The sequence below is a fragment of the Cyprinus carpio genome, chromosome A7 (assembly GCF_018340385.1).
Source record: "Cyprinus carpio isolate SPL01 chromosome A7, ASM1834038v1, whole genome shotgun sequence".
In the NCBI taxonomy this organism is placed as follows: Eukaryota; Metazoa; Chordata; class Actinopteri; order Cypriniformes; family Cyprinidae; genus Cyprinus; species Cyprinus carpio.
Window position 1 is genome coordinate 26,545,870 of NC_056578.1, and position 10,811 is coordinate 26,556,680.

At 39.2% G+C, this 10,811-nt stretch overlaps 1 long non-coding RNA gene across 1 annotated transcript; it reads right to left on the minus strand.

Annotated features, from left to right (window-relative positions):
* Window positions 1–4,252: 4,252 nt before the first annotated feature.
* LOC109047931 lies at window positions 4,253–6,066 on the minus strand. The gene is made up of 2 exons (XR_006160483.1): window positions 5,532–6,066; window positions 4,253–5,052 (listed from the first exon to the last, which is right to left on the minus strand). It is a non-coding gene; the product is annotated as an uncharacterized LOC109047931 (long non-coding RNA).
* Window positions 6,067–10,811: the final 4,745 nt, after the last annotated feature.

Genomic DNA, 10,811 nt, shown 5'->3' on the forward strand with positions numbered 1-10,811 from the left:
GACTTTGTTTCTTCAGTAGAACACAAATTATGATTTTTAGCTTCAGGTGTTGCAGTCTCTCAGTTGTACAATGCTTGGCAATGGTAACAGAATCTATGAGAGAAAAAAAAAACATGCACAGAAAAATCCAAATTAAACCCTGCAGCTCGTGACGATACATTGATGTGTAAAGACTCAAAACAATCGGTCTGTGCAAGAAATCCCTTTAAGTTTGACGCCATGTTGCTTAAGCCACTTCAGCACATTCCTTACATCCTGGACATGGTTCTCAAAGGTCTTACTAAACACCAAAGTGTCACTGAGGTATGGAATGCAGATCTCTTCTTCTCTCTTCAGATGCCTTCTAAGCACTCTTCTGTACATCGCTGGAAGGTTGCAGGAGCATTCATCAGCCCCAAAGAAATATGTACCCATTCATATAGGCCCCAGGGTGTCACAAAAGCCGTTAGGTTCTTACTTTCCTTTGACATGATCCCCAGGTGGTAGGCCTTTCCTTGATCTAATGAAGAAAACCAGGAATTACCACCAAGGATGTCCATAATGTCCTGCACCCTCTGAATTGGTTGTCTATCTGGGTGAGTCTATCTATTGGGGTCTCGATAATCTATACATAAATGGAGGCTGTCATCTTTCTTTCTCATGCATACAATTGGGGATGAGTATGATGAGTTGGACTTTTCAATCTAGCCTTGTGCTATGAGGTCATGTAAGTATTCATGTGAGCTCTCTGCACTCTGGACTTGGAATGTCTGCTCCTCTTTAGGCTGGGGAATGCGGCTTTCACTGTTCTCTCAAGCATGTTGTCACTCACAGTACTTGGCTGGAACTGTTCACAGTATTTGAAGACTCAAGAATGTTGGAAACATCTCTCAAGGGGACTTCTGGAAAGTATTCCTGTTTCCACAATTCTTCAATGACACATACCTTAGAGCTGGTGTCCCACAGTGCTTGAATTCTATGGCCATGCAGGTAACAATGAGACACTGCCATCCAACTAGGGTTCTCACAGGGGAATGCTGATTAACTTGGGTGCTGCCAGGGGCTGTGGCCACTCATTGTCAAGTAGGCATTTGACACTGGTCTTGGTGAATTGATACACAAGTTTGCTTGTGTTCAGCCCAATGGTGAGTTTGGCATGTCTTAGAACAATACAGAACCTTTTTACACCTTGAACATTGCTTCATTTGCTTCTCTGTTCTTTCACAGGCTGCACATCTCCGTTTAAAGGACTCTCTCTTGAAGGTTTAACGTCACGAATCCTGCATCCTGCTTGAAAGTGCTCGCCACATCTAAAACAATGCATGCAATTGTCCTCTGTTCTTTGCTGCTGACAAGCACACTGACGTGCTGAAGCACGTTCTTGCTTGGGAAAGAGTAGGGGGTGCATAGTATTATCAGGGCATATAATGCAGTTGAAACGGAGTATTCGCTCTCTTTTGGTTGGTGCCCATTGATGGCCAATATGACTGCACTTGACATTGAACTATTTCTCTTTTAGGGACTCTCTGTGCAGGAACAGGACATTGTGGTGAGGCAAAAGCTGGTTGCTACAATGATTCTCTGAAGTGAGATATTTCAGTGTTTTGAGTGAAGCTACATCAGTTCTCAGTTCTTACAGTTCTGTCAGCATGTTGGAAGTTGATTTTGGTACACTGAGTTGCACTGGTTTCTCCACTAGATTGAACTAGATGAACAACAGTTGTTGTGTGCTGCACACTGATTTTCTTTTGTCTTTTTCCACCTCATTAGCACAAGTGTGATGAGTGGGGTGGGGCCGAGAGCCATGGGAACAGAGCAAGGCTGGTGGAGTTAATGATAATGAGTATCAATAAAATCCAGGCCTGGTCCTCTCTCGTCCTTCACTGTCTTTACTCCTCCTCTTATCCTTCCGGAGCTCCTCTGTGGGACTCGACCGGTGAGTGGTGCAGGTGTCGCTCATTTTCAGTTACTCCACCGGCCTCGCTCTGTTCCCATGGCTCTCGGCCCCACCCCACTCATCACAGGCCTGTTGTCTCATTTTCAGTTACTGTATTCAATTCTAAAATTTTATCTCTCAGTCTTAACAGTTCGGACATGCCACCATCTTCTAACTCTGTTATGTCATCGAGATGTTGGAGGATGTGAGAGATCAAGGACATGTGAGATAAAATCTTCTCTCGATCTGCCGCATTCAGGAATTCACAAACACTTAAGCCCCTTTCACACTGCGATTCCGGCAAATACACGGGTAATGTGTCCCAGCATTTGTACCCGGGTCGCTAGAGTTTGCACTTTCATACTGCCAGTGATTACCCGGAATATGTGCGTGCGTTCACACACAACCCGTAAAGGTCCCTTGAAGACACGTGATATCAGGGTGTGATGTGTAATGTACGAGTCGAAAACGCTAGGCACGTTAACTTTCACTGAAGCTGACGAACGATCTCAGCTTCAGTGCGGAAAGTGAGGAACTAACTGATCTCTGCTTCATTAGTTTGCACATTTGTTTCATCGCGAATATTGATCTGCCTTCAAAACACTCGCTAAAAGAGTCGCGCGATAACGCGCGTCATCACTGACACACCCTTTACAGCATTAGTTCTGGCTTTTGTTCACACTGTGCTCGTTCCGGGACTGAACCCGGCAATGTTACTAGGTCCCCGACCCGGGTTCAATCCCGGAATCAATCCCGGGACGTGTTTGCTTTCACACAGAAGTCGACCCGGCAATGTTCTGGCAATTTGCGGGGTCCAGCACGCAGTGTGAAAGGGGCTTTAGAAGCTTGTCTGTGGATAAGTGGATTTAGCATGGCGATAACCTCAATTTGCATTTCCTCAAGTATTGCATTTCCTCAAGCACTGTTATCTCCATTTTGACTCTAGAGTGGACCTTTTCATGGAGTAGTGGCTTACTTTACAGACTGAACTTGTCTGTTTTACCTGATCTCAGGTCTAAGGTTCTTTGTCTCTTTCTTGCCTTTGCTGCAGGAACTCTTTCCACTTCATTGTTGACCTGGGTTCTTATAGGGCAGTGGTTCCCAAACTTTTTCTGCTGGGCCCCCCTTTTGTAGAGAAAAATATTTTTACCAAGGTATTTTTACCATTTCTGATTATTTTAATGCTGAAAGCAGTTATGCTGCTTCATATTTTTGAGGAAAAACAATTTTTTCATGATTCTCTGAATATTGCACCCTCTCAGACTTGTCATTGATTGCAAAATGATATATATGATTTGAAATATTGTGATCAACATAGAACAGCTTAACTAGCCTATTTGCCGTCTTGACTTGTTCGCCTTCATTACCCACCTTTGTACTGGTGAATCTGAGAGCGAGATATGCCTAGTCATATTTTCTTGTCAGTAAACATTGCAAATCCAGTGGTCCTTTGTGTCAGAGCACTGGAGTTCATCAGAAATAGAACGGTGCATCAGTTTACTGTAATAGATTTGTGTCAAGTCGCGCCGCAGCCACAGCATCATTGGGTTCTATTTGCTTTTGTCACGTCGCGCCGCTCGCATCTGGTGTAGACACGTTGTTTTGGTATTTGTGAATCTTAGGTACACTGAAAAAAATGATACTTTGGATTAACTTAAAAAAATTGATGTAATTTGTTACAACTAATTTTTTTAGATTTTCTCAAATTGTATTTATGATTTAGTTAAAACCGTAAATTTTGATTTAACGTCAAACCAAAATTTTAATTTTTTCCAACACAACGTTTTACTTTAACCCAAAGTAATAATATTGTTTGTTACAAAGAACATGTGTAATTTTTTGCTTTGATAGAACCTAGTTTTTTTATTTTAGAAAAACTTAACATTTACAACTACATCCAAGTGAAGTTTTTACTTTGAAATAAACTATTTAAATAGATGTAATTAGTTTCTCTCAAATTATTTTTTTTGATTTTGTTGAAACTATACATTTTTACTTGATGTTAATCAAAATTTTGCTTTGGTTCAAATTATTTTTTTCATTTTGGAAAAACTAATATTTTCAGTTTCAATAAAATAAATTAAATTTTTACTTTGGAAAAAACTAATAAAATTGATGTAATTTTGTTACAAGTTATTAGATTAGGTTTTTTCAAGTTGAATTTTTTACTCAGAACAAACTATCAATTTTAATTATAACAAAGTCAATAAATTTAGGTCAATATTATAATGCGTCAATAAAAAAGTCAAATTTGCTCCCATATTCAAGTTTTGTTGTACAAAATACCTTGTTTCGGTCTGTAGCTCACTTTCCTTAAATAAAGACACAAAAATTAACTTCAAAAGGACTGAAATTTAATTCTGCAAGAATTACATATCTTTTAAAACATGTTCGCAGACCATGTAACATCCACAGCTGTGACAGTAAATATGGTTTGACCTTTTTTTGTAACAGCAATTAAGTGCAATACAGTTTCTACACTGTACAAACTTGGCTAGATTAACAAAAAAATAAAATAAAAAAACAAGTGCTTAAGAGTCCCACATCAATATTGAGCACATTACCAATCAATGAAACAGTAAAATATGTAAAACCTGAGAAATGTAATGCAATAGGCCTTTAATAACTGTAAAACTGTTTTAAAGTTAATGTTAACGATGTGCCCAAATATCTATACCACAAAACTTCACAATAAATTGAATTTAACATCAGTTTAAAGTGTTTTTCATTGAACAGTAATTCATTAACCTGCAATGTATTTGAGTACAAGCTCTAAAACAGAACCAAATACAACGTATTTAAATGTATTTCTCTTTGCTACTTTACTTTCACAGCTTAACACTGAGGCTGAGAACTTTGCGTGTCATTTTCTTTGGTTCAATCTCAATAAATAACTTTTGTAGTGCATCAAAGGTGTGTTCCAGCTCACCTGGATAGCTCAAGTTCAGCACATAAATTAGGCCAAATAACATGGCACATGCATGTGCGACTGATGGCAACCTGTTCAGGACTTTCACACCTTCAATGACTATACCAATGTCATGTGGTGGTTGGAGAGAATCACCCTCTTCCCTGATGACGAACACAGCCATTGTGAAACTTGCAAGCTCTGTTTCAGCTTCATCCCTCTGGACAACCTGATAAAAGACGAGCTACAAGTTATTCTGATGAAACCCGTTTCCAATGTACCAACATAAAGGACACAGACAGTTCCCAAAATCAAATAAAAAAATGTTGATGATGAGATCAAGCAAGTTTTCGGGTAGGATGATTATAAATTGTAAGTAAAACGCCCTGCTGACGACTTGGTTTTGGTCTCTAGCAAATTCAAAATGTAATGAACGGATGCAAAAAAAAAAGCAGCAGCATTTTCTCATCAATATATGCTGCCTGTATGAATGTAGTGTGTGAGTGGTTGGTGATTGTCGAAGGGACTGGTCAGTCTGCCCCTGAGCAATTGTGGCTACAATGGTAGCTTACCATCACTGAGTATGAACTGAAAGAATAATGACTAAACTGTAGTGCTTTGAGAAGCTTGTGACACTGGTTTGTAAAGCGAAATACAAATAAATACAAATAATGTTCACTGCCTGGTGTGCATGTGTGGATCACCTACCAAATTCTGCAGTGGTTAATGATTCCAGAAAGAGGGCACCTGTAAATACAAAGGAAATGGTGTGAATTTATAGGGGACAGTGATTATTATTTCCATTAACGTTGTCACTTTAAACTATAACTTATGTAGTGTTTCTCTTTAATCAGTCATTGCTCTCACCATTGCTACAAATACAATATGTGATAAACAAATACATACAAGTAGTAAATAGTAAGTTAACATTAGGAAGGTTTTTAAGAGAAAATATAGCCATTGTGGCAAAACGGACACTGAATTTATAAATGTGTATGGCAACACTGTCATCCTCTTCTATCTCTAATCTGAGCAGGTTCACAGGGTGCACGAGCTTACAATGGGCCCAAAAAAATCCAACACGACCTTACCCGGGCTCGTTCAACGTTCTGTCCGATCCCGACCCAGACCATAAACTGCACGCAACTGGAGAAGGTTCTGACTGCAGAGCCACAGTTTCACCCCGCGCATGCGCAGTCTCACTACAGCAGTTTTACCCGCGCGTTTTGGTTTATATTATTCTAACATTTATTAAAAAAGACCTATATTTTTGTGCATTGTTGAATATTCAGGCGAATATTGTTTCGTGGCACGAATTAATAAAACCTCAGCAGGTTATACTAATTTGTTCCCTCGTTTTACTAAATTGTGGCCACGTTGTAATTTGTTAAATCAAAATGAGGGAGGGAAATAGTTCAACGTGTCCACGATTTATTAAAACGAGGGAACAAATAAGTCGTCGTAACAACTAATTATTTAGATCAGTGGACAGGGCGCATAAAAAAACAAGCAGAGAGAGAGAGAGCGCCCCGGCCGCGCGCGCGCGCGCGCACTCTCACCGCCTTCAAACAGCACCAGCACGAGCGCTCTCTCCTCGCGCACATTAATATCAATTAACAATAGTAAAAGGTCGGAAGACCGATTGTGTTTTATAGATTAGTAGTTTGTTCATATAAAGTGTTTGATTAGCAAGTACATGTTAAACGTAAATGTATATAATATACATTATATACCTCCCCCCCCCCCCAAACGTAAATGTATATAATAATTATGTCAATCGTTTGAGCTACGTTTGTGCTGTTTTCGTTTTTGAGATATTATTTTTTTGCACGCAGTGTGTGTTGCCGTGCGCCACACAGACACGTGCGCACGCCTCAAGGCTCTAAAGTTTGTAATAATTTAAAAAAACCGAACCGGAAATCTTTAAAGCACAAAACAGCACAGATGTAGATCAAGCGGTTGACACCATTTAAACAGGCTGCATGTCCGACCCGTGGCGTTCACCGATCGGGTTCAAAAGCGCGTGCTCCTTCACCCGGCTCAACAACCTCACGAGCACGGAGTCAATTAATGAGAAAAGCACGCGTAAAGTCTGTCCCTGGAGCACCCTACTCTCATCCCGCCGAAACTTTGGCTCGGCTGCAGCTCTGTCTGAGGGGCTAGCAGTGACCCCGCTACAGATTAAACATGTCCAGACACTGGCGGGGCTCTTCAGTTGAATTAAGCGCGATCTAGACACGATTATTATAAGTTTAGTAATTTTTTAACTACTACGCGACCACATAATGCGATTAGCAAAAATTCGAGATGACAATTTTAACCAGTTCATATTTCTTAAACTCCATCACAGAACACCCTGACGTCTGTAAAGTAGTTCCCGGTTATTTGACTTAATGTTAATTTCCTCAAAAACAGATATGTTGTCACCAAGCAAAACACATTCGACCTCTTAGTTTTTTTAGTTTATTTTTCTTGATGTTTATTTCATGGAGATGGTATTTTTTTTGAGAAGGGAGGTAATGGCGGACAGCAGAAATTTTCAACGACTGAGATGCACCGAGACGTAATGACGTCACATGATCACATGACACCCCAAAACTTTGGTTTAACCTTAAACTACCATTCAAGTAAAAGTAATGTTTTAAAGTTTGTCTAGAGGGCGTAACACTTACTTTGAGGCAAAGTGAAAACAGAAGGTATAAACTGAAAATCACAATTTTCCATTGGACCAATGTAAATATATATTTTGAATGGATTGCACTGATGTTTCACTTTTTTCAGTGTAGGCCTATATTCATCATCTGCTTTACGTACCTGGCACCGGCAGTATTTTCACAGACTTGTAACTTACATACTTAGAGCAGAATCTTGCATAGTTCATTTATATTTCTACATGGCTCCCTGCAATACAACTCTTCAATCGCGCCATCTAGTGGTATGTTATTGATACAACCACAACTGCTACAACTGATAAAGGCACGCTCAAGTGGGTACTGCGAGTCATAATGAGTTAATTAAAATATGTCAAATTAATATTTTGCGTTCAATTATTTACTTATCAGGCAAGTGCCCCCATGATAAGCAGGAAAATGATGCAGTGTAGTCTTTATCACCCTGCAGAGGTTTCTTTTGCAAAATAATCTGCTGACTGTACACTATTCCTCAGACTTGCCGCACCCCTTCCAGTTTATTGGACTTAAGTAATTGATCACAGATTAAACAACGCTACTTACATACAATGTTTGCATTTGATGAACCTTTTTTAAATGAATTCAAAATAACCTGAATATAGAATACTTTCAATGTTTTACAGATTATGATTTTTGCAATATAATTATTCAAACACATTTCACTCTGACACAGTTTCAAGCATGTATAACTTTACTTTTTTTATGGGACGTTATTTTGAAGAATGTTTTTGACCCCACAATTAAAGTCAATGGGGGATCACAATTGTTATTCTTTATGTTATCTGTGAGCACACTCACTAGTATCATTTGTAGAACATGAAGCACTTGCAGTTTAAGTTAAGCCATGATAAAGCAAAGAACAGCAGCATGACTCTGTCCAGCAGCTCTTTTAATCTCTAAAAGATGACCTTGGCTTTTGGGAGCATGTGGGTGACACTGCTAAATCAGAGGATTTGGTTACTTAAGACAGGGCTGCCAGAGAATCTGTCGCACTGAATTATTTTTCAATTAGATGACCGTTAGCAGGAACAGAGGGAGGAGAGAGGAGGGAAGTCGAGGGAGACAGGGCAAAATAACAGCAGTGTGTGTGTTTGTGTGTGTGAGAGAGAAATATATGTCAGGGTGTGTTGGTGTAGATAAGGGTTCATGTCTGCTTGTATGGTGTGTGTGTGTTATTTAGTTCTGCAGGGCTTTTTGGTTGTTGGAGGCACTTTATTATGGTCTGTCAAAGCCTGTCACTGGACACACATGCTATAGGCCATTGATGCAGGTTCAGTGTACAGAGTTTGTGTGTGCACACGTGAGGAAAAGAGAAAGGCCTTTAGGACAAGACAAGAGTAGCCTTTCTGAACTAACATGCTATACATGCAGACACAAACTGACACTGATAAAGCTGGGATGTTACAGTTCAACAATGCTATCTGTTTCACCATATCTACACAGTCTGAGTGAAACAGAAAGCTGACGATCAAACCATGAGTCCTTAAACACTACTGTGCACATCCTGCACCCAAGCAATTCACCAATTCAATCAACTTCACAAATAAAGGCTACCTTTTGCAAGAGACATTAAAAGGGAGAAAACAGACAACCTGATAAAAAAAATAATAATAATGATTGGGAGAAATGAAATTGTAAATATCTATTTTACAGTTAAAAGTGCCAACTGCCTTTGTGATAGGTTTTTTGATATATATATATACACATACATACATACATGCAGACTTCCTTGGAAGTGCCTGAAAAATACATTTCAGAATGATCTGAGGTTAAGAATCTAAATTTATGATGCCACTGTCAGAATTTATTTCAATAACACATTTTGTGATTAGACATTTACATAATTATATTACATAATAATAAATATACACAACCATAGGTTGCTTTTGGAATAGAGTGCATAAGTCCCCACCCACTTTTTCAGCAGTTTTTTACCCCGGAAGTATCGATTCAGAGGAACCACATCAACCCCAACTTCAGAATCCAAAATGGCTGCTAAGCGCATTATAAGCACTTATGTTTGTTTTTGTCTCAATAAACCAAGGTACTCCTGGCACACACAATTATATCCAACCTCTATCTGTGGACATGATACTTCAGCATTATCTGTGCAAAATACCACCTTTTTTTAAAATGCCTTTTTATCAAGATGTGTTGCTAACAATGGTTAGTACATGTTAGTACACAGTACATGTCTTTAATAGTTAAAAATTAATTTCCCAATGGAGAAAATTAATGGTATTTTATATTTCATTGTGTATAAAACATAATCTCCATCCATACAATGCTGGATCTGAAGGTCTCAATGTGAGTCTGTTTGTAATGTCAGCAGGGATTTGAATCTGTGTAGCTTTAAATGAGAGTGACAACCCTTTGCTAACCAAGGGTTAGTATTCACATATAGGCAAACACTGACAGCAAATTACACTTCTGTTTATATTCACAAAACTCATAGCGAGTTGTACCATCCTTTGGTTATCTTAACCACAATCCATTAGATGATTACAGTCTTTCAGACTCTTTGCACTCTTTGCAGTGACGCTCCATATTAACAGACACTCGCAAATGTCTCAAGAGAGAAAACAGGGCCTCGTTTTTCCATGAATCACATGCTAACTGAAGTCTTGTGTGCAACTCTGTTTCTTGTCCTCCTGCCACTTTTAGATTGTGCTAGGAAAGATAAGTTTGTTGATGCTAAAATAAACTAGCTTACTGGTGAGTTTCAAAAGTGCCATATGAGACAGAGCAGGGGCTTTTAAAATGGAAGGAGGTCTGCAGAAAAGAAAGGAAAACAAACAAAAATAATCATAAAAATATAAATAATTGCAACAATGACTAAAAACTTTCTGACCTCAAACCTTTGAACGGTTTGTGTGTGTGTGTGTGTGTGTGTGTGTGTGTGTGTATATATATATATTTGGAGTATATCAGAGAGTATGTATCATTATTTCAGCTGAGACTGAAAGAGAGAAAAATAAAGTGTAATTGAGGAAGGAGAGGTTTAGGTAAGAAACAGTGGATAGAGAGTGAGAGAGCAGAGAATAAATGGAGAGGAAGGAGAGCTCATAGGGAGGCAGATCCTGCAGTGCAGCTTCAAACAAAAAGACCCACTATGAGGGAGATCACTGATTACTAGTCTGGTGGTTGGGCCTCATTAAATCCTTTCTCTCTGTCACTCCCTCATCCTTTTCTGAACTTCACACTCTTCTCACCTCCTCTTCAGCCTCCCAGCCATATGTCCACACAGCAGTGCCCCCAGGTGCGAAGAGCAAGCACAGGATAGATCAAAACCAGGAAT